We start from the raw sequence: 24,904 nt of genomic DNA, 5'->3' as shown, positions 1-24,904 counted from the left end.
ATTCAAGTCTAGTAAATGGTTCAAACTTCGAACATCTATCGTTGCTAATTTCGATTTGTAATGGGGTCGCATATTCTCCCATACAGTTTCAAAAATTTCTCTTGTAGAAAATGACTCCTGCAGGCATTGGTTCAATTTTTCAATTTCTGTAACAAATGCGACGAAGGTTTCTCCTTTCCTTTGTTTCAAGTCCCGTAATTGCTGTCGAATTCCACGATCGCGATTTGGGTTCCCGAATCTAAATCGAATTTCATTTTCAAATTTTTTCCACGTGGTACATCGATGTTCTCGTGTAAACCACCAGTCGCTGGCATCCCCTTTCAATTTGTAGTGTATTCGATCTAATAATTCTGCTTCACTTACTCTCTCGTGCTTTGCCAATTTCTGAACGCGATGTAAAAAGTCTTCTACTTGCATCGAACGACTATCTCCGCTGAAGTAAACATCCCATTTTTCTACTTTCGAACGACCATTTTGGTACCGATCCCGTCGTCTATCATCTTCCGATGATGAAGACCTGTCTCTATGTCGGACGCTTTTTCGTTCTCTACGGTCGCGATTCTGTCTGTGCTCGCGATCATCTCTACGGTCGCGTTTATCTCTACGGTCGCGATGATCTCTATGGTCGCTATCATCTCTACGGTCGCGTTTATCTCTACGGTCGCGATCATCTCTACAGTCGCGATCATCTCTACGGTCGCGTTTATCTCTACGGTCGCGATGATCTCTATGGTCGCTATCATCTCTACGGTCGCGTTTATCTCTACGGTCGCGTTTATCTCTACGGTCGCGATCATCTCTACGGTCGCGATCATCTCTACGGTCGCGATCATCTCTACGGTCGCGATCGTCTCTACGGTCGCGATCGTATCTACGGTCACGATCATCTCTACGGTAGCGGTTGTATATTCGCTCACGATCATCTTCATGGTCGCGCTCATCCTCAGTTGACGAAGAACAATATCTACTACGGTTGCGCCTACGTGTTGCTTTCCGTTTTCGTTCCCAATTCGAACCGCGGTAACTCGAATCGCTTTCACTGCGGTATCTTCGATTTCGGTCTCCCTCCAAGTCAGAATCTTCTGGCGTATTACTACGTCGACGTGACTCTGCTCTTTCGTGTCTCCTATCTCTATGTTCATCCCGTCGCGAAGCCCTATCGAACGTATTTGACCGATTTAATTTCATTACTTTTGTTTTTACTCCTCCTATATCAAGATTCGAAAACGAATTTCGCATTTCTTCAATCTGACGCTTCTTATCCGCTCCGCTTGCCTCTAATTTCGAACTACTCGCGTCGTTATCTTGCTCCTTTTCCGATTTCGCGTCGCGACTCTCAGAATCTGTCTCTTCCGATGAGCAGTCTGGGTCGTACGTCACCCGTTGTTTCAATGTTCTTAGCAACTCTTCCATTTTGCCTAAACAAATATTTTTCAAATCTTCTTCCTCTTCCCCGTTTGCTGTAGCTACCGCGACCCTCGCTAGATAATGTCGAATTCGAGAAATATCGACGTAACTAAATTCTACTTTCAATCGTTTCAACGATGCCGCGACTTTCATTTCCACCTGTTTCATTTCATCAATCACGTTCAGACCAGAAAAATATTTCTGCGGTTCTTTCCGTTCATTTTTGTATGCTCTTCTAAGTTCTCTCTTTTTATCATCAAGTTTAGTTTTTTCATCCACGAAAATCTTACGCAAAGCGATTTCAAAATCAATTTCATCTTCGTCTAGATGGTCAGGGTTAGGAAGTATGTACCACTGAACCATCTTGAAAACAATCTTTTTGTGCTGGGTTATGCTCCAATTATCAATAAACAATTAACCTACCTTAGAATTACAAATCAATATAATAAATTTTATGCTAGGGGAAGAAAAAAAACTAAATCTAGATAATATTATGTACAGTAATAATCTTAAAACAAAATACCTAAAAATTAATGATATCAAAAATATATTTACAAAAAATGTTAATTAAAGATATTAAGAAAAAGTTATTGTAATAAGCAAGTAATTATATCAATTAGTTTTTCTTTGCTCTCGAACTCAAAAGAAATGCTCAATTTGCTCTAAAGAAGAAAACCAAAAACCTGCAGACAGGCAATCAAACCAAAAAATCTATAAAATTTCGCCAAACTTAAATTCGCTAATTTTGTATAAATTTTCGTTGGGCGCCAATGTAACCGTTCGTAGACTAACCTTTAAGAAATTTCTACTTTAAACTTGGTGGCTTATGCGCCACTCCCGGTAACCCGAGAGACCACCAGTCGTGTTAGGTTTGCCCGACTAATGTTTAGCATGAGATGTTTCTCAGGGGTCGGCTAGAACGGTACAGGGGTCGGCTAGAACGGTACAGGGGTTACGCAACTGAAAATAGATACCAAGAGAACCGCTTCGCACCGCCGTGCGATAGAACCGCTAAAAACAGGTATGCTACTAGATCCAAACCCGCGAACGTTACGACCCGGAACGAAGCTGAAATACCAAAGTGAAGGCAACGAAAGGAAGAGTGAGTGATCCTTAGAATGGACTCTGCTCAAACGTACGAATGAAAAACGTAAAATAAATATCTTGAACTTTGTATTCAGTAACCGTATAACGTTCGGGCTGGACAATTGTTTGTAGGTTTTCTAGCACTGTGTTTATGGCCATAAACGTATCACATACCTGCGCAGGGTTTTTGACGATGCTCGACGATGGCTAGCGTTGTCCTGGTCGACGGCGAAGATGGCGACGTCACGGTCGATGGCGGTTGACTCGTCGCCAGATGTTCGTGTGTGCATTGGCCGAAACTAAAGGTGCGGAGGGTGGTTCGGCTGGACGGAAGGCTTCCGATTTTACTCTTCACGAGAGCGACGCAATGACTAGGGTCATGCGTACCCGGGTTTTGTCCTTGGCAGGGACCAACATGCCCGGAAGACCCCACGTACTGCGTTTCCGTGATAGATCTCCCGAAGCGGACTGAAACCCCTACCTCAGACTCGACAAAAGGCACGCAATTGACGTGTCCTGATTGTCGGCTCTCGGACTTCGGTCACGGAGTGTAACGTTAAAAAGGCCGGTAAAACACGCGCGGCAATTGACGACCGCCGTGTACACTTTGTAACGAACTCACATGTATATAGTAGTAGAATTAATTTAATATTGGCCAAGATTCCATTATCAATATTATTAGCATAATTGGTAAATTTAAATATTAGTTCATCTTCATTTTCAAATCCCTACTCCAAATAAATTTTCAATAAAAATCTGTGGTCGGCAATACCGCGCGCCGACTCACAAAATCAAATCAAATTTGCATACGTGCTGCTATCAGAATGATATCCCAGACGCTCGCTTACGTGCCTAATTTGCCTATCATCGCTAACTCGATCGAGGAGGTTGACCTGTCGATAAAGGCTGATGACCCGCCCGCAATCGGGAGAGTGTTTCACTTTGCTCTCTAACCTTGGGGGGTTGGTCGGGTTGACAAGATGCAAGCCGTGCGCTGGAAGAAGATTGCTTTAACCGAAAATGCAACTTCGTACTTTCGAACACAGCGATAAAGAATTTCGTTAGGCAGGTTTCGATCAAGGACGGTTATCTGAGGATCACCTTGCCCTGATCTTTCACTTTAATCTGACCCGTGGAAGAGGCAGGAGTTGTCCGTAATTTCGACTCGCGACGTGATTGGAAGTAAAGGTAGTGAAACACATGAAGATTCCTTTTCTAGCCAGCTAAGCAGTTTTCCCCTTTCCCATAGATAGGCAGTGATAGAACATTTCGCTTTTTGAAAGTGCTACCCGTGTGCGACCGCAGTTCGTGCCTGCAAGTGTGCTGCGAGAGGTAGGGCACCTATTTTTGCCAAAAGGCGGTGTGCGTAAAATTGCGTGTGGTTTTCTTTTAAATTTTGGATGATAGATTCGCCACGGAACACGTCATCGACATCCTGCTACATTGTCAGCGACTTCTTCTGACCCCACCGTCAGCTTCAAGGTTTCCCGGCCCGCTACAACGCCGGACGAGGGTAGCGTCGTCAATTTGCGCCCTGTACGGGATAGGCTGGCCGAACAGCAATCGGCAGCATCCATCCAACAGCAAGCGGCTAGCATCGAGTGAGACTACTAGCGTCGAGTAGAAAGCAGCCAATTTCGCACGCCGTGCGACGTCAGCAGCAGGAGTAAATTTCGGGATCCGCGTGGCGCGGATCAGATAGATCGCGTATTGCCCAGGATAGCGATGGCGACCCCGCCATTTTGCTAAACCACATGGACCACCAAGCAGCGACTGTAAACCTCAAGTAAACCCCGGGTATTGAGTGAGTACTCTTTTTTTGAATTGTTGTCCATGCGCATGTGACTATTATACGGGCCGTGACCCTAACCAAACCAACAGCAGCCGGTTGGTAGCAATCCACCGCACCGCACAGCGAACGTACGTTCTTTTCTTTTTTTGCACACACCGCTAGCTAGAACAGAAGAAAGATGGGAAAGGATAGAATGAAATGATTAGGCCTAGGCAAGTGGAGAGAATCAATCGATCGAATAAACCATGTTAAGAAATGCGAAGTGGAGTGTTTGATGAATGCCAATTTTCTCAAATATAAATTTGTAGTAGTACGATAGAAGGCGCATTTAAGTTATGAAACGAACCTCCATGCAGTAGGCTTAGAAGGGATTTTTCATGTGTTCGGTTTGCGTTCCTTGTTAGTCTTTGAGCATTTTCTACTGGGGCGGCTGACTCCGAAATCAGCCAAGGACTCTCTTCAATCATTTTGCGGTCATTTCTAGGTGGGAACTGGACTTGGCCAGTGATGAGAATTCCCCGTTCATTTGTCTGTCTCTGCGAGTTCAAACGCTGCTGTTCTTAAGTGCCGGGTCTGTATCGTAGGTAAAGTTTTGTGACGTAGCCATACGGAGTATAGCGTCACGTGTTTAAGTCTGCCAACCCGCTTCCCTTCCCGAACTCGGGATAAAAGTGAACCTCTCCCTGCGAGGGTCTCAGGCTGGGCAACCGTTAATCTCGGTGGGTGGTCTCTCCATTGGAGAGTGGCGCTTAAGCCACCCGCTTATTAATCGGGTAGCGAAAAGGCGGACCTGTTACATTTGGCGCCCAACAAAACAAGGCTTTTGCAGATTTGGCCTGGTGATATATAAAAGGGCTTAGTTTAATTTATTTTCTCTTCATTCTTTTGGCGTTAATTTTTTTTTCTCTTCATTTTTTTATTTTTGTAAATACTAATTATATTTATTTGCAAAATTGCCAGCCGTTAGTTCTTTTTTCTTTTATAATTAGATTAAGACTAGTGGTAATTGTATTAATAATTTTCTTCAAGTAATTTTTCTCTATAAGCGACGTTAATTCTTCTTTCATAATTTTTCTCTCTTGGGAACTCATTTTTTTGCTTCTTTAGTATATTTTCCTTAGACTTAGTACATTATATTCCTAATTTGTATATTTGCATGAACCAATATTGATGATTTATTGATAATATATAGCCATTGAATAATCATTTACATAGTTTCGTATATAATCATTTTATTTCGAAAATTATTGGTGCTCAATATATATTCTGGGCCTGGTATGTGTGAATAATTTTTGTTGCATTATATCATTTCTTGCTTAAAGTAACAATTACAATCCACAACATGAATCGTTTATTTCCGCGAGCGGAGGACCTCAATCAAGAGGAGGTTGATTATGAATTGATGATTCGGAATCAACCTCAGGAAACATTCTTGTTGGATTTGGTCGGAAAGCAAAGAGTCCTAAGAAGTTTGTTCAGAGAAGACCAAAGTGAGGGTAGGAACTACCGCTGCAATGTGAACATAAGAGACGAATCGTCTTATGTCGAGGGTAGAATGTCGAGTCTCGAGAAATCATTGTCCAAAAAAAGTGAACCAAGGTTAGAGTCGAAAGTGTTACATTATTGGTATCGGGTGAAACGGGCTCTTGCTACGAATGAGGAAGAGAAGAAAATGCGTAGGGAATTAACCAGACGTATTGAAAGTTTAATGCAAGACTTCCAGTTCGGACCCCCACTGTCGCCGGTCAAGGACCATATAAACAATTTGATTCAAGGGGCCGAAGGAGGTACAGGTGTCAACCAAATCGCGAACCCTTCTCTACCAGCAATTCCGGCAGAAAAGCAGAGCACGCCGGATAGATCGAAAGGAGCTATTCCCAAACAGACACCAGTTTCGTCGAAGGTACCAAATAGCATATTCGTGCCAAGTCAGGCCCAACAAGGTGAGGAGTCCACAATCGTTGTGTCGAGGAAGGAGTGGGACGAAATGAAAAGCGCGTTAGCTGACTTAATGGGACGGCTTAATAGCAACCAGCCTAATGCAGTGGTGCGGCCTCGAGAGCAAGCTGAGCAGAAGGGATACGTAGTCAGACGCGAAGAAGGCGACAAGCCGATACATGGTCAATGGAATCCAACATCAAGGTACCAGATTCGGAACAGGGACACAGATTCGAGTGACGACGATAGGCGACGCGATGTACCGCGGTCACACGATTTACGGCGAAATGACCACAGACAGAGAAGCGACACGGATGACTCGGAGATACACTCGACCGCAAGATACAGCGACCATCGTGATCAGGATGGGGATCGAGGAAGACATCATCGCAGACGGACCGAAGGCTACGGGCGAGTAGAGAAGTGGAAGTTACGGTTCAGCGGAGATTCTAGAATATTGTCGGTGGAGAACTTTTTGTATAAAGCAAAAAAATTAGCGGAGAGAGAGGGTGTTTCAAAGCGAGCTTTGTTGAGGGACATACATATTCTGCTAGAAGGATCAGCATCGGACTGGTTCTTCACGTACGTGGACGATCTGGACACATGGGAGGCATTTGAGGCCAGTATAACTTTCCGGTTTGGGAACCCAAACATGGACCAAGGGATACGATCCAAAATACAGGATCGCAGGCAACAGCGCGGAGAGCCATTTATTGCTTTTGTTTCCGAAATAGAGAAGCTAAATCGGATGCTGTCCCAGCCGCTGTCGAGAAGGCGGAAGTTCGAGGTGATTTGGGACAATATGCGTCAACATTACAGGTCCAAAATATCAATTGTGGAGGTAAATGACCTACAGCAATTGATTAAACTGAACCATAGAATTGACGCAGCAGATCCACAACTTCAGCAGATTTCAGAGGGACCGCTTCGCCGTCCAGTTAACCAAATCGATGCCGAGTACAGCGACAGTGAAATGGAACAAGAAGCATCGATTAATGCAGTTCAGGATCGAAGTAACGGCCAACAGATGAGGTTTAATGGGAGGTCTAATCTTCGACAAACTAGAGAGCTTCACACAGCAGTAGGACAACAGTCTCAGTCGAATTCGCTAGGAGCCTGCTGGAATTGTCAAGAAATGGGACATGCTTGGCGACAGTGCGTGAAGCCGAAGCTGATTTTCTGTTATGGCTGTGGGAGTTTGGGGAGGACGATCCGTAATTGCGAGCGCTGTACCGCAAAGGCGGACCCTAACGCCAACTATCGGCAGCAGGGAAACGCCTAACGGGATGGGAACCCGGGAATTCGTTCATCCCGACGAAAAATAAGATTCCCGACAGCACGCTCAATGCATTACAATTTGACCCGCTCACACAAGTCTACCATATTAAGATCCAAGTCAGCAAATGCCCGCACATCAAAATTAAAATATTCGATGCCGAAATAGAAGCTTTACTCGATTCAGGAGCGGGCATCAGCATTCTGAACTCTCTCGACATAATAAATCGATTTAGCTTACAAATTCAGCCAGCAGCGATACGGGTATCCACCGCTGATGGAACAAATTATGAATGTCTTGGCAGTTTAAATCTGCCATTGACGTACAAAAATGTAACAAAAGTCATTCCAATAATCGTTGTCCCGGAAATCTCCCGACAGCTGATTTTAGGTGCAGATTTTTGGGACGCGTTTAACATTAAACCCATGATCGACTTGGGGTGCGGGCCAGAAGAGTTAGAGACGGTAATTCAAACTACAAACACACAGTTGTGTTTCACAGTCGAACCGGGTGATAGTAACGTGCAGATAGTAGACGAAGAGGACGATACCCTCGACATTCCAGTATACGAAGGGCCGACCGAATCCACACCGGATCCGGACGGGATAGAAACAGAGCATAATTTATCCGCGGAAGAACGTAGAAATCTGCTAGACGTAATCAAGACCTTCGAACTTACATCTACAGGAGTATTGGGTCGAACACACCTGATAGAGCACAAGATAACGTTGAAGGAAGGCGCCATACCGCGTAATCCTCCAGTGTACAAGTGCTCACCGTACGTACAAACGGCGGTGAACGCGGAACTGGAACGGTTTCGGAAATTGGACGCGATTGAGGAATGCCAGTCAGAATGGACAAACCCGTTAGTGCCGGTTCTAAAAAAGAATGGCAAAGTACGTGTTTGTCTAGATTCGAGGAAGATTAACAAACTGACTATTAAAGATACCTATCCAATGAAAAATATGCAAGACATATTTCATCGATTGGAAAAGGCAAGATATTTCTCGGTGATCGACCTCAAAGACGCCTATTTCCAAATTCCACTGGAAGAAGGCAGTCGCAATCTAACAGCATTCCGAACCGCTGAAGGTGTTTTCCGCTTCAAGGTGTTGCCATTCGGATTAACGAATGCACCGTTCACTATGTCCCGTCTAATGGCTAAGGTTTTAGGCTTCGACCTGGAACCGAAGGTATTTGTGTACCTAGACGACATAGTGATCGCGTCAGAAACATTTAAAGAGCATTTAGTACTCCTAAAAATCGTAGCTGAAAGATTACGAAAGGCTAACCTGACAATATCGCTCGATAAATCTCGTTTTTGCCGCAAACAGGTTGTGTATTTGGGATACCTGTTAAACGAGTACGGAGTAGCGATAGACAACAGCAGGATTGAGCCGATTTTGAATTATGCGAGGCCCAAATCACAGCAGGACATTCGGAGGCTAATGAGGCTAGCCGGATTTTACCAGAGGTTTATACAAAACTATAGTAAAATCACGGCCCCTATTACGGACTTACTGTCTAAGGAGCACAAACGGTTTACATGGACGAAAGAAGCGGAGGAAGCGTTTAACGAACTGAAGTCGGTGCTGACGTCAGCGCCAATTCTGGGAAACCCGGATTTTACGAAAATGTTCACCATCGAGTCGGATGCGTCTGATCGAGCCGTCGGAGCGGCGTTGATCCAAGAGCAAGGGGGGGAAACCCGCGTAATTAGCTATTTTAGCAAAAAGCTAAACCGAACACAACGTCGATATGCAGCAGTGGAGAAAGAATGCTTAGGGGTATTATCGGCTATCCACCACTTCCGGCACTACGTCGAAGGAACAAAATTTAGAGTCGTGACCGACGCCAGAAGCCTTTTGTGGCTTTTTAATCTAGGTACAGAGACCGGAAACGCTAAACTTCTTAGATGGGCACTTCGCATCCAGGCTTACGATTTTGACCTCGAGTACCGAAAGGGGAAGAGCAACATCCTGGCTGATTGTTTGTCACGAGCAGTGGAAATTGACACGATCGCAGTATCCTATTCAGATCCAGAGCAGGACGAGTTGATGGAGAAGATCCGAGAGGACCCCGCCAAAAATAGCGACTGGCGGATAATAGATGATAAATTGTACCGGTACGTTAAATCCTCAAACCGACAGAGTGACCCACGTTTCGCTTGGAAATATTGCCCTCCCAGTAGACAGCGCGCTGAAATCATGCGAAAGGAGCATGAGAAAGCTCACTTTGGGTTTGCTAAAACATTGGCTGCGTTGAAACAGCATTTCTTTTGGAAAAAAATGAACGAAGACATTCGAACTTTCTGTCACGAATGTTTAAAATGCCAATCAAGCAAAGCGGGAAACCAAAACGTAACCCCCCCAATGGGAATTCAGAAACCGGTACAATATCCGTGGCAATTCGTGACTCTGGACTACGTTGGCCCATTGCCACCCTCTGGGCGGAATCGCAACACGTGCCTGCTAGTTGCTACCGACGTGTTCAGCAAGTTTGTCCTCGTACAACCTTTTCGCGAAGCTAAGGCAAACTCATTAGTAGAGTTTGTCGAGAACATGATCTTCCGTCTGTTCGGTGTACCGGAGATCATGTTAACGGACAACGGCTCACAGTTCGTATCGAAAGCTTTTAAAGCGCTGCTCGATTCGTACCACGTCACCCACTGGCTCCCACCCCCAGGTAAACAACACCGAGAGGGTGAATCGCGTCATTACCACAGCTATTCGCGCAACAATAAAAAAGGACCACAGCCATTGGGCCGACAACATTCAGCTGATTGCAGAGGCAATCAGAACTGCAGTACATGACTCTACGAAGTACGATCCATACTTCGTAGTATTCGGTCGAAACAAAGTGTCTGACGGTCGGGAATACAGCTGGATAAGAGACAATTACGAACCAAGCGGGGAAGAAGGGAATGCGAAAGAGGAGAGGAAGAAATTGTTCGAAGAGGTCAAAACGAACCTGGCAGCTGCGTACCAGAAACACGCCAAAACCTACAACCTTCGGTCTAACGCTCAATGTGCAACATACGACGTGGGGGAAAGAGTATGGAAGCAGACTTTTGAACTTTCAGATAAGGGGAAAGGGTTTTGCAAGAAATTAGCTCCAAAATACGAGCCAGCCGTGGTTCGGAAAGTACTCGGGTCCAATACCTACGAACTAGAAGACGATGCAGGGAAAAGATTAGGGGTCTACTTCGCGAACAAACTAAAAAAGATGCATTCTCATCTAAGCCAACAATAAGCGTTTTTTCAGCTATGAACCTCCGTAAGGAGTGACCACAGATTACGATGAGAAAATACCGAAAGGGTTCAAGCATCTAGCCACTTTGACGGACTCGTGTCGGTGGTGAAAACTACTGGCACTGAGGGTACCAAAGTTGGTCGAATAGCTACGTATAGCTCAAGTGACTAGGAAAAAACTTCACTAAAGTGGCCAGTTCCGGTAATTCGGAATGAAAACAACAAAGAATAAGGAAAACCACCAGTTGCGATTCAGTAAATGCGATATTTTAATCCACTCGCAATGGATTTTGTACATAATTGTAAATAGTAGTGTTAGTTGTTAAGGGCCTACGTCCCTAACCCTTAATTTAGTATTAGTAGCTATACTATATTAGTCTTAAATCTAGATAATAGTTTCTCACGCTTTTTCCCTCGGTGGTTGAGACCATTCGGCATACCTTCTCCCTTCAGGAGGAATATTTGCCGCATTGTCCATGTTCAGATGGTTATATTATAAATATTATAGATGTTAGTCCATTTCCTTTTGTTAGTTTTTTTTTTCCAGATTTGTTCCTAGAATTGTAAATATTTAATAATTAGTTTGTAGGCTTTATCTTACAAATACAATTTTTGCTTACCTTTTTAGAAGTGTAAGTTCGTTTCGTAGTCCCAGCAGATCCAGTAGTTTTTTTTCGTATGGTTCCTGGTTCGCAGGGATCCATAATTCCTCTGGTAATCAAAAATTAATAAATTAGTTTATAAATATTCTGCATAAATTATGTTGCTTACCTCTAATAGTGAAAGTTTTTTTTTAGTCACCTCCTTTTATGCTCCCCACATCGTCGAAATAGTTGGCTTTCCAAGCCACGGCACCATACACCAGCAGCCGACCGTTGCACTTGTTGCAATCGTCGTACCTAGGAAAAAAAAAAGTACAACTTACACCCGATAGATTACGATAACTGCACTTATACTCTCCTTGATCACTATTTCGGACTTCTCGATCACTTTACTGGAACAATTTTTCACTTTGTTTTGGGGGAAATACCGGGTATTTTCCGGATAAAAACCCCCAGGAATTTCAAAACACTTCCCGATTTCACTTTTACTTTCGTTGCACACGCGGTCAAGTTCAAGGTTGTTTACATTTGGTTGACAGTTGATTGAACGGGCTGAAGAGCAATTGTGAAAAAGACTATAGCAGTGGGTATGCTGGAGTGGGATTTTGATACTCACGGAAGGGTGTTTGAATGTGTCGTTTTTTTATGTAAATATTTTCTAAGAGAATTTTGTTATCAGTTTTTTCTGGTGTTTAAAAATTCTCTTTAGGAGCATTTTCGTTTCGAGTTCGTAATAAGCATTACTCGTAGGAATTGTTTCTCTGCGGTAGCAAATTACGAATAGGAACAGTATCTTTTTTGTGGGGAAAGTTGCATCCTGCAATCTCGCTTCGTGCTGGGGAAGGATGGCATGCTGGACCTGCTAGTAGGTTTTCGCGTAGGCGAGTATTTAGTGGGATTGTCTTCATTTATCGGTTCGTCCAGGTGTAGAAGATAATCTCCAGTCTAATGTTTTTTTTGAGCTTGCTCGAAGCTTGTCGACAGCTTTGAGTGGAAGCTCAGTTATTGTACATGCCGAATGTTAGAATGAATGGAATGAATGTCTGGATGAATGAAAGAGGTTCTTCAGTCGTTAACAGTCAACTGTTTTGAACGCTGTTGTAGGATTATTTGACTTTCCGGGCCATTTAAATAGATACGTTGGGTTCACAGTCAATTCTTAAAATAATTTCGAGTAAATTTTCGCTGGAGACCGGAGACTGTGGTCGTTGATGGTCAGTGGCAGGCTCGGTTTGTAATGAACAGAGTGCTGTAAATAGAGACTGAGCCAATTAAGTTTGGCAATGACAATATATGACCCCGAAATTGAAAGGATTTTTCTTGGAATAAGACTGTGGCCTACGAAAATTTGATTGGTCATTGTCAGATCCCTGACAACTCCAATCAAATTTTCGTACTTTTTAGTAGGGAATGATGTAACGAACTCACATGTATATAGTAGTAGAATTAATTTAATATTGGCCAAGATTCCATTATCAATATTATTAGCATAATTGGTAAATTTAAATATTAGTTCATCTTCATTTTCAAATCCCTACTCCAAATAAATTTTCAATAAAAATCTGTGGTCGGCAATACCGCGCGCCGACTCACAAAATCAAATCAAATTTGCATACGTGCTGCTATCAGAATGATATCCCAGACGCTCGCTTACGTGCCTAATTTGCCTATCATCGCTAACTCGATCGAGGAGGTTGACCTGTCGATAAAGGCTGATGACCCGCCCGCAATCGGGAGAGTGTTTCACTTTGCTCTCTAACCTTGGGGGGTTGGTCGGGTTGACAAGATGCAAGCCGTGCGCTGGAAGAAGATTGCTTTAACCGAAAATGCAACTTCGTACTTTCGAACACAGCGATAAAGAATTTCGTTAGGCAGGTTTCGATCAAGGACGGTTATCTGAGGATCACCTTGCCCTGATCTTTCACTTTAATCTGACCCGTGGAAGAGGCAGGAGTTGTCCGTAATTTCGACTCGCGACGTGATTGGAAGTAAAGGTAGTGAAACACATGAAGATTCCTTTTCTAGCCAGCTAAGCAGTTTTCCCCTTTCCCATAGATAGGCAGTGATAGAACATTTCGCTTTTTGAAAGTGCTACCCGTGTGCGACCGCAGTTCGTGCCTGCAAGTGTGCTGCGAGAGGTAGGGCACCTATTTTTGCCAAAAGGCGGTGTGCGTAAAATTGCGTGTGGTTTTCTTTTAAATTTTGGATGATAGATTCGCCACGGAACACGTCATCGACATCCTGCTACATTGTCAGCGACTTCTTCTGACCCCACCGTCAGCTTCAAGGTTTCCCGGCCCGCTACAACGCCGGACGAGGGTAGCGTCGTCAATTTGCGCCCTGTACGGGATAGGCTGGCCGAACAGCAATCGGCAGCATCCATCCAACAGCAAGCGGCTAGCATCGAGTGAGACTACTAGCGTCGAGTAGAAAGCAGCCAATTTCGCACGCCGTGCGACGTCAGCAGCAGGAGTAAATTTCGGGATCCGCGTGGCGCGGATCAGATAGATCGCGTATTGCCCAGGATAGCGATGGCGACCCCGCCATTTTGCTAAACCACATGGACCACCAAGCAGCGACTGTAAACCTCAAGTAAACCCCGGGTATTGAGTGAGTACTCTTTTTTTGAATTGTTGTCCATGCGCATGTGACTATTATACGGGCCGTGACCCTAACCAAACCAACAGCAGCCGGTTGGTAGCAATCCACCGCACCGCACAGCGAACGTACGTTCTTTTCTTTTTTTGCACACACCGCTAGCTAGAACAGAAGAAAGATGGGAAAGGATAGAATGAAATGATTAGGCCTAGGCAAGTGGAGAGAATCAATCGATCGAATAAACCATGTTAAGAAATGCGAAGTGGAGTGTTTGATGAATGCCAATTTTCTCAAATATAAATTTGTAGTAGTACGATAGAAGGCGCATTTAAGTTATGAAACGAACCTCCATGCAGTAGGCTTAGAAGGGATTTTTCATGTGTTCGGTTTGCGTTCCTTGTTAGTCTTTGAGCATTTTCTACTGGGGCGGCTGACTCCGAAATCAGCCAAGGACTCTCTTCAATCATTTTGCGGTCATTTATAGGTGGGAACTGGACTTGGCCAGTGATGAGAATTCCCCGTTCATTTGTCTGTCTCTGCGAGTTCAAACGCTGCTGTTCTTAAGTGCCAGGTCTGTATCGTAGGTAAAGTTTTGTGACGTAGCCATACGGAGTATAGCGTCACGTGTTTAAGTCTGCCAACCCGCTTCCCTTCCCGAACTCGGGATAAAAGTGAACCTCTCCCTGCGAGGGTCTCAGGCTGGGCAACCGTTAATCTCGGTGGGTGGTCTCTCCATTGGAGAGTGGCGCTTAAGCCACCCGCTTATTAATCGGGTAGCGAAAAGGCGGACCTGTTACAACTTTCGCAACGCAAACTTAACGGAAAACACCACACGCCCCCGTTTGACTGCCACGAAGGCGGGCCTTAACTGCACACACGAACGGAACGGAAAGTGGACCGTAGCACTCCAGAATCCAGCAAAAAGGAATTCCGTACAAAAAGCGCATGGAGCGCTACTGTCCCGTGCGAACGGAAATACGTGAATTACTACACAAAAAGTCTAACGAGAATACAAAATTTACCTTTGTACGATTAATATCCCGGTACACTTGAACAGAGTTCACTTTTAAGGTTTTTCCAGCAATCCAAGGAATGACTACAGTAAAATAAATCCTTTAATTAAACTCACTCACAATTAGCTTAACTACTTTGGTACCTTGGTTTAATTATTTAAAAAAACACAATAACCCTTTGGTTATTTTAAACTTGAATAGCACAATATTCGTTTAAACAGCTCAATAGCACTTTTGAGAACTTCTGTTCACCAGCCGATACGTAAGCGAAATGGACGAGTAGCTTGAATATTTTAATAAAGAAACCTCGGTTCTTTTATTTAAATTTTGGCGGTTTCTAGACAGCATGGCTGCGCCCACTAAACGGATAAATTAATTTAAGTATGGCGAAATGAGTACCTTATTTTCTCTTGCACACCTTTAGCAGCATAATACTAAAGTGACATCTAGTGGTCGTTACCGATTTATGTTTTATCGAGCTTTACTTTCATGATACGAAATATTGCACGCATGCCATTAGAATAAATCATCGCACGTGGCTTATACAGTACGAGCGTTGCCTATATTCCGGCGTTACCCGAAATATTACGTTCGCGAAACTTTTCACATATGAGCAAACCTTTTAGTCGAGCTGAGCAAACATTAAAAATCTGATGCAAATAAAATTTATTATCTAAATTTCGGCGTAAAGTCCACAACATGTTACAAATTCTCGCTTCGTGATTGGTTGGAAGATTCTTTACGATGATCTAACCCTATAACAATTTGATATCTGTGCTTGGGAAGTAAGCCAAAACAAGTGACAAAGTTTCCTCATTTCAACAAGATTTCTCAACACCGCGGTTCAACCTAGACCATTTTGATGTCCTTGCTTGGGAAGTACGCCAGAGAGAGTGACAAAACCCCCTCGAGCGAACAGATTTCTTACGAACGCTATTAAACCTAGTCCAATCTGATGTCTGTGTTAGGGAAGTGTGCCAGAACAAATGACACAAGTTCGTTGTCCCAACAGATCGCAAATTCTTTACTGCGAGACGATTAAACCTCGGCGAGTTTGATATCTGTGTTGGAAAAATATGCTACAGTTGTAGTGTTCGGTTATAATACGGCTCTGTATGAATACGCATGCTTGCCGTTTCATTAGAAGTGTAGTGAAAAGATGTGCTGTTGATAAAATAGGATTGAATTGGTAAAATCCCTTCAACGTGTGAAACCATGGATAATAAAAACAATCTTTAATTTCAGTAAGGTAGCAGGAAAGTAATAGTTTGTGTTCTTGATTTTGTTAAATTGTTTTCAAATTCACAATCTTTTGAGAATTGAACGTATTCAATGTTACTACTTTGATAAACGTTACATACAACGCATGTAGCATGTATATATGTTGCATATAGCATGTATACATGAAGAATCGAATGATTACAATGATTACATTACGTAGTCCTGCGTCACCTATATATGCGGTCGTGTCTTGTACACAACCTCTCTGATTTTTACAATGTATCCCGTTAGAGGGCTAGGAAAACAAGATGAGGTCGAATAGTGCAAAAGCTGTGCCATAAACATGCTTGAAAATGGGAAGTATGATCAATATGATATCCAGTGCTTGTCAATTCGATTTATTTATTAAAAAATGATACATGACATAAGATTTCTGTCTTTTAAAGTGTCACTAACGAAAACAAATCGTACAAAATTACTACCGTACAATGTTTTCCTCCTATTTTTATATAAAACTAGCTGACCCGACAAACTTCGTATTGCCACAAATTAACCTGTGTTGTACATAAATCATGAATCTCGGATGATCTTTGTCATAATCTCGAGTTTTGCAAGTTTCTGAGGAGTTCAACCTTAGATGATTCATTTTTGCAGTTACGTAACTATTAAAGCATCCCAGGTAACCAATAAGCATCACCAATGCTATTCAAATGTAGGCCAATAAGCATTAAGTCGCCTTAAATGCTACTTAAATGCTATTTTGGCAAAATATACAGCTACTTTACTGATAACCTTCTTATAGTGCTGACAATGCTAATATACAGCTAATTACCGACACGAAGAATTTAAATACAATTTTGGATGCCAATTTACAACACCTATGCAGTCAAAAAGCTAATATACAACAACGTGCAGTATAAAATACCAGATACGCTGATTTGCTGCTTATGTTAATGCTTATTAGTTACCAGGAATGGGTAGTTTAATATACAAATTTACAATTTTTCCTCACAATAAAGTAGAAAACAACTCCCCTGTCCCCTCATTGCATAGCCGGAATGCGGATAGTAATATTCGTCATGATTGTACAACATTTCGCCGAATATCATTTTGCGAAAAACCTTAAGCGGAATGTACCATTTCACGGTAAACTTTTTTGTGGAAAGTACCATTTCGCGATCCTCTCCTTACTCGCTGACGCTCGTTCCAGGAAACCCCGGTAGACCTAGGAAAACAAATAAACCTAGACAGTAGTGATTTCTGCGGGGAGTTGCCTCCTCCCAGTGGCTGGCGCTTCCGACGGCGAGTCACCGGCAACACTCGCGGCCGTCTCGTCCTGAATAATCTAGTGTTACTATAGATAGCTTTTGTGGTCTTGTTATTGACTAATGTTTTATGGAAGAGTCTCGAATTTCTCGAGTTCGATTAGTTTTTGAGTTTCGCAAAAATTTCTGTTTTATTTGTATGAGAATCCATATCCCCCTACCACAGGGGTGAGAGGTCTCTAACTATCATAAAATAAATTCAAGACTCAAAAATCTCCCACATGCCAAATTTGGTTCCATTGGCTTGATTAGTTCTCAAATTATAAGGAAATTTGAATTTTATTTGTATGGGAGCCCCCTCTCCTAAACAGGGGAGGGGTTATAATTCATCATAGAAAAAAATTCTGCCCCCTAAAAGCCCCACATGCCAAATTTGCTTCCAATTACTTGATTAGTACTCAAATTATAAGGAAATTTGTATTTCATTTGTATGGGAGCCCCCCCCCCCTTCTAAGGGGAAGCGGTCGTAATTCACAATAAAAAAATTCTGCTATCTAAAACTCCCACATGCCAAATTTGGTTCCAATTGCTTGATTAGTTCTCGAAATAAGAGGAAATTTTCATTTCATTTGTATGAAAGCCCACCCTCTTAAAGGGGAGATGGGTCATAACTCGCTTTCTACAGAGAAGAGGGGTCTCCATTTACCATAGAAAAAAATCTTGCTCCAAAACCACTTACATGTCAAATTTGGTTCCATTCGCTTGATTAGTTCTCGAGTTATGAGGAAATTTGTTTTTCATTTGTATAGGAGCCCCCCTCCTAAAGTGGGGAGGGATCCTAATTCACCATAGAAAATATTTTTGCCTATAAAAACACCCACATGCTAAATTTGGTTTCATTTGCATGATTAGTTCTAGAGTTATGAGGTAATTTGTATTTCGTTTGTATGGGAGCCCCCCCCTCCTAAAAGGTAAAGGGTCCTAATTCATCATAGAAAAAATGGATGCCTCCAAAAACACCCACATGCCAAATATGGTTCCATTTGCTTGATTAGTTCTCGAATTATGAGGAAATTTGTATTTCATTTGTGTAGAAGCCCCCCTTCTTAAAGTGGGGAGGGGTCCTCATTCATCATAGAAAATATTCTTGCCCTCGAAAACTTTCACATGCCAAATTTTGTTCCAGTTGCTTAATTACTTCTCGAGTTATGAGGAAATTTGTATTTCATTTGTGTAGGAGCCCCCCTCCTAAAGTGAGGAGAGGTCTCAAATCATCACAGAAAAAATTCTTGCCTCCAAAAACACGTACATGCCAAATTTGGTTCCATTTGCTTGATTAGTTCTCGAGTTATGAGGAAATTTGTATTTCGTTTGTATAGGAGCCCCCCTCCTAAAGTGGGGAGGGGTCCTAATTCATCACAAAAAAAATTCTTGCCCTCGAAAACTTTCACATGCCAAATTTGGTTCCATTTGCTTGATTAGTTCTCGTGTTATGAGGAAATTTGTATTTCATTGGTACAGGAGCCCCCCTCCTAAAGTGGGGAGGGGTCCCAATTCATCATAGAAAAAACTTTTGTCTACAAAAACACCCACATGCCAAATTTGGTTCTATGTGCTTGATTAGTTCTCGAGTTATGAGGAAATTTGTATTTTGTTTGTATAGGAGCCCCCCTTGTTAAAGTGGGGAGGGGTCCTAATTCACCATAGAAAATATTCTTGCCCTCGAAAACTTTCACATGCCAAACTTTGTTCCATTTGCTTGATTATTTCTCGAGTTATGAGGAAATTTGTATTTCATTTGTATAGGAGCCTCCCCTCCTAAAGCGGGGAGGGGTCCCAATTCATCATAGAAAAAAATTTAGTCTCCAAAAACATTCACATGCCAAATTTGGTTCCATTTGCTTGATTAGTTCTCGAGTTATGAGGAAATTTGTATTTCGTTTGTATAGGAGCCCCCCCTCCTAAAGTGGGGAGGGGTCCTAATTCATCATAGAAAAAAATGTTATCTCCAAAAACACCCACGTGCTAAATTTGGTTCCATTTGCTTGATTAGTTCTCGAGTTATGAGGAAATTTGTATTTCATTTGTATGGAAGCCCCCCCCCCCCCTCTTAAAGGGGAGAGGAGTCATAATTCTACTTCTAAAGAGGGGAGGAGTTCCGATTTACCATAGAATAAATTCTTGTCACCAAAAATACCCACTTGCCAAATTTTGTTCTATTTGCTTGATTAGTTCTCGAGTTATGCAGAAATTTGTGTTTCATTTGTATGGGAGCCCCCCCTCTTAGTGGGGGGAGGGGTCTCTAACCATCAATAAAACCTTTCCTGGCCCCAAAAGCCTCTACATGCAAATTTTCACGCCGATTGTTTCAGTAGTTTTTGATTCTATAAAGAACATCCCGACAGACAGACAGACAGAAATCCATTTTTATATAGAAGACTAGCTGACCCGACAAACTTCGTATTGCCACAAATTAACCTGTGTTGTACATAAATCATGAATCTCGGATGATCTTTGTCACTTCTCGAGTTTTGCAAGCCCCCCAGTGGGCGGCGCTTCTGACGGCGGGTCACCGGCAACACTCGCGACCGGCTCGTCCTGAATGATCTAGTGTTACTATAGATAGTTTTTGTGGTCTTGTTATTGATTAATGTTTTATGGAAGAGTCTCGAATTTCTCGAGTTGGATTAGTTTTTGAGTTTCGCAAAAATTTCTGTTTTATTTGTAATGAGAGTCCATATCCCCCTACCACAGGGGTGAGAGGTCTCTAACTATCATAAAATAAATTCAAGACTCAAAAATCTCCTACATGCTAAATTTGGTTCCATTTGCTTGATTAGTACTCAAATTATAAGGAAATTTGTATTTCATTTGTATAGGAGCCCACCCTCTTAAAAGGGAAAGGGGTCGTAATACACCACAGAAAAAAAATTCTGCCATCTAAAACTCTCACATGCCAAATTTGGTTCCATTTGCTTGATTAGTTCTAAAGTTATGAGCAAATTTGTATTTCGTTTGAATGGGAGCCCCCCCCCCTCCTAAAAAGGTAAGAAGTCCTAATTCATCATGGGAAAAATGGTTGCCTCCAAAAACACCCACATGCCAAATATGGTTCCATTTGCTTGATTAGTTCTCGAATTATGAGGAAATTTGTATTTCATTTGTGTAGAAACCCCCCTCTTGAAGTGTGGAAGGATCCTAATTCACCGTAGAAAATATTTTTGCCTCCAAAAACCTCCACATGCCGAATTTGGTTCTATTTGCTTGATTAGTTCTCGAGTTATGGGGAAATTTGTATTTCATTTGTGTAGGAGCCCCCCTCCTAATGTGGGAAGAGGTCCTAATTCATCACAGAAAAAATTCTTGCCTCCAAAAACACCTACACGCCAAATTTGGTTCCAATTGCTGGATTAGTTCTCGAGTTATGAGGAAATTTGTATTTCGTTTGTATAGGACCCCCCCTCCTAAAGTGGGGAGGGGTCCCAATTCATCATTGAAAAAAAAATTGTCTCCAAAAACACACACATGCCAAATTTGGTTCAATTCGCTTGATTAGTTCTCGAGTTATGAGGAAATTTGTATTTCATTTGTACAGGAGCCCCTCCTCTTAAAGTGGGGAGGGGTCCTAATTCACCATAGAAAATTTTCTTGCTCTCGAAAACCTTCACATGCCAAATTTGGTTGCATTTGCTTGATTAGTTCTCGAGTTATGAGGAAATTTGTATGGAAGTCCCCCCTCTTAAAGGGGGGAGGAGTTATAATTCCTCTTATAAAGAGGGGAGGGGTCTCAATTCACCATAGAATAAATTCTTGTCACCAAAAAAAACACCCACATGCCAAATGTTGCTCTATTTGCTTGATTAGTTCTCGAGTTAGGAGGAAATTTGTATTTCATTTGTACAGGAGCCCCTCCTCTTAGAGTGGGGAGGGGTCGTAATTCACCGTAGAAAATTTTCTTGCCCTCGAAAACCTTCACATGCCAAAGTTGGTTCCATTTGCTTGATTAGTTCTCGAGTTATGAGGAAATTTGTATGGAAGCCCCCCCTCTTAAAGGGGAGAGAAGTTACAATTCCCCTTATAAAGAGGGAGGGGTCTCAATTTACCATAGAATAAATTCTTGTCACCGAAACACCCACATGCCAAATTTGGTTCTATTTGCTTGATTAGTTCTCGAGTTATGAGGAAATTTGTATTTCATTTGTATAGGAGCCCCCCCTCCTAAAGTGGGGAGAGGTTCTTATTCATCATAGAAAACATTCTTGCCTCCAAAAACACCTACATGCCAAATTTGGTTCCATTTGCTGGATTAGCTCTCGAATAATAAGGAAATTTGTATTTCGTTTGTATAGGAGCCCCCCCCCTCTTAAAGTGGGGAGGGGTCCCAATTCATCATAGAAAAAAATTTTGTCTTCAAAAACACACACATGCCAAATTTGGTTCCATTTGCTTGATTAGTTCTCGAGTTATGAGGAAATTGGTATTTCATTTGTACAGGAGCCCCCCCTCTTAAAGTGAGGAGGGGTCCTAATTCAACATAGAAAATTTTCTTGCCCTCGAAAACCTTCACATGCCAAATTTGGTTCCATTTGCTTGATTAGTTCTCGAGTTATGAGGAAATTTGTATGGAAACCCCCCCTCTTAAAGGGGAGAGGAGTTATAATTCCCCTTATAAAGAGGGGAGGGGTCTCAAATTACCCTAGAATAAATTCTTGTCACCGAAAACACCCACATGCCAAATTTGGTTCTATTTGCTTGATTAGTTCTCGAGTTATGCAGAAATTTGTGTTTCATTTGTATGGGAGCCCCCCCTCTTAGTGGGGGGAGGGGTCTCTAACCATCACTAAAACCTTTCCTGGCCCCAAAAACCTCTACATGCAAATTTTCACGCCGATTGGTTCAGTAGTTTTTGATTCTATAAGGAACACAGGACAGACAGACAGACAGACAGACAGACAGACAGACAGACAGACAGACAGACAGACAGACAGACAGACAGACAGACAGACAGACAGACAGACAGACAGACAGACAGACAGACAGACAGACAGACAGACAGACAGACAGACAGACAGACAGACAGACAGACAGACAGACAGACAGACAGACAGACAGACAGACAGACAGACAGACAGACAGACAGACAGACAGACAGACAGACAGACAGACAGACAGACAGACAGACAGACAGACAGACAGACAGACAGACAGACAGACAGACAGACAGACAGACAGACAGACAGACAGACAGACAGACAGACAGACAGACAGACAGACAGACAGACAGACAGACAGACAGACAGACAGACAGACAGACAGACAGACAGACAGACAGACAGACAGACAGACAGACAGACAGACAGACAGACAGACAGACAGACAGACAGACAGACAGACAGACAGACAGACAGACAGACAGACAGACAGACAGACAGACAGACAGACAGACAGACAGACAGACAGACAGACAGACAGACAGACAGACAGACAGACAGACAGACAGACAGACAGACAGACAGACAGACAGACAGACAGACAGACAGACAGACAGACAGACAGACAGACAGACAGACAGACAGACAGACAGACAGACAGACAGACAGACAGACAGACAGACAGACAGACAGACAGACAGACAGACAGACAGACAGACAGACAGACAGACAGACAGACAGACAGACAGACAGACAGACAGACAGACAGACAGACAGACAGACAGACAGACAGACAGACAGACAGACAGACAGACAGACAGACAGACAGACAGACAGACAGACAGACAGACAGACAGACAGACAGACAGACAGACAGACAGACAGACAGACAGACAGACAGACAGACAGACAGACAGACAGACAGACAGACAGACAGACAGACAGACAGACAGACAGACAGACAGACAGACAGACAGACAGACAGACAGACAGACAGACAGACAGACAGACAGACAGACAGACAGACAGACAGACAGACAGACAGACAGACAGACAGACAGACAGACAGACAGACAGACAGACAGACAGACAGACAGACAGACAGACAGACAGACAGACAGACAGACAGACAGACAGACAGACAGACAGACAGACAGACAGACAGACAGACAGACAGACAGACAGACAGACAGACAGACAGACAGACAGACAGACAGACAGACAGACAGACAGACAGACAGACAGACAGACAGACAGACAGACAGACAGACAGACAGACAGACAGACAGACAGACAGACAGACAGACAGACAGACAGACAGACAGACAGACAGACAGACAGACAGACAGACAGACAGACAGACAGACAGACAGACAGACAGACAGACAGACAGACAGACAGACAGACAGACAGACAGACAGACAGACAGACAGACAGACAGACAGACAGACAGACAGACAGACAGACAGACAGACAGACAGACAGACAGACAGACAGACAGACAGACAGACAGACAGACAGACAGACAGACAGACAGACAGACAGACAGACAGACAGACAGACAGACAGACAGACAGACAGACAGACAGACAGACAGACAGACAGACAGACAGACAGACAGACAGACAGACAGACAGACAGACAGACAGACAGACAGACAGACAGACAGACAGACAGACAGACAGACAGACAGACAGACAGACAGACAGACAGACAGACAGACAGACAGACAGACAGACAGACAGACAGACAGACAGACAGACAGACAGACAGACAGACAGACAGACAGACAGACAGACAGACAGACAGACAGACAGACAGACAGACAGACAGACAGACAGACAGACAGACAGACAGACAGACAGACAGACAGACAGACAGACAGACAGACAGACAGACAGACAGACAGACAGACAGACAGACAGACAGACAGACAGACAGACAGACAGACAGACAGACAGACAGACAGACAGACAGACAGACAGACAGACAGACAGACAGACAGACAGACAGACAGACAGACAGACAGACAGACAGACAGACAGACAGACAGACAGACAGACAGACAGACAGACAGACAGACAGACAGACAGACAGACAGACAGACAGACAGACAGACAGACAGACAGACAGACAGACAGACAGACAGACAGACAGACAGACAGACAGACAGACAGACAGACAGACAGACAGACAGACAGACAGACAGACAGACAGACAGACAGACAGACAGACAGACAGACAGACAGACAGACAGACAGACAGACAGACAGACAGACAGACAGACAGACAGACAGACAGACAGACAGACAGACAGACAGACAGACAGACAGACAGACAGACAGACAGACAGACAGACAGACAGACAGACAGACAGACAGACAGACAGACAGACAGACAGACAGACAGACAGACAGACAGACAGACAGACAGACAGACAGACAGACAGACAGACAGACAGACAGACAGACAGACAGACAGACAGACAGACAGACAGACAGACAGACAGACAGACAGACAGACA

The 24,904-nt window shown here is 43.3% G+C and overlaps 1 protein-coding gene and 2 long non-coding RNA genes across 6 annotated transcripts in view; 2 read left to right on the top strand and 1 right to left on the bottom strand.

Annotated features, from left to right (window-relative positions):
- The window catches only part of LOC128743575 (uncharacterized), a 551,236-nt gene that overhangs the window by 12,486 nt on the left and 513,846 nt on the right, over positions 1 to 24,904 (bottom strand). The window lies entirely within an intron of this gene.
- Positions 3,515 to 4,009, top strand: LOC128743577 (uncharacterized). Its single transcript, XR_008412306.1, has 3 exons — positions 3,515 to 3,681; positions 3,743 to 3,825; positions 3,901 to 4,009. It is a non-coding gene; the product is annotated as an uncharacterized LOC128743577 (long non-coding RNA).
- Positions 13,180 to 13,674, top strand: LOC128743576 (uncharacterized). The gene is made up of 3 exons (XR_008412305.1): positions 13,180 to 13,346; positions 13,408 to 13,490; positions 13,566 to 13,674. It is a non-coding gene; the product is annotated as an uncharacterized LOC128743576 (long non-coding RNA).

The sequence above is a fragment of the Sabethes cyaneus genome, chromosome 3, assembly GCF_943734655.1.
Source record: "Sabethes cyaneus chromosome 3, idSabCyanKW18_F2, whole genome shotgun sequence".
Lineage (NCBI taxonomy): Eukaryota > Metazoa > Arthropoda > Insecta > Diptera > Culicidae > Sabethes > Sabethes cyaneus.
The sequence above is the reverse complement of the archived record's forward strand: the minus strand, read 5'-3'. Positions and strand labels throughout refer to the sequence as shown.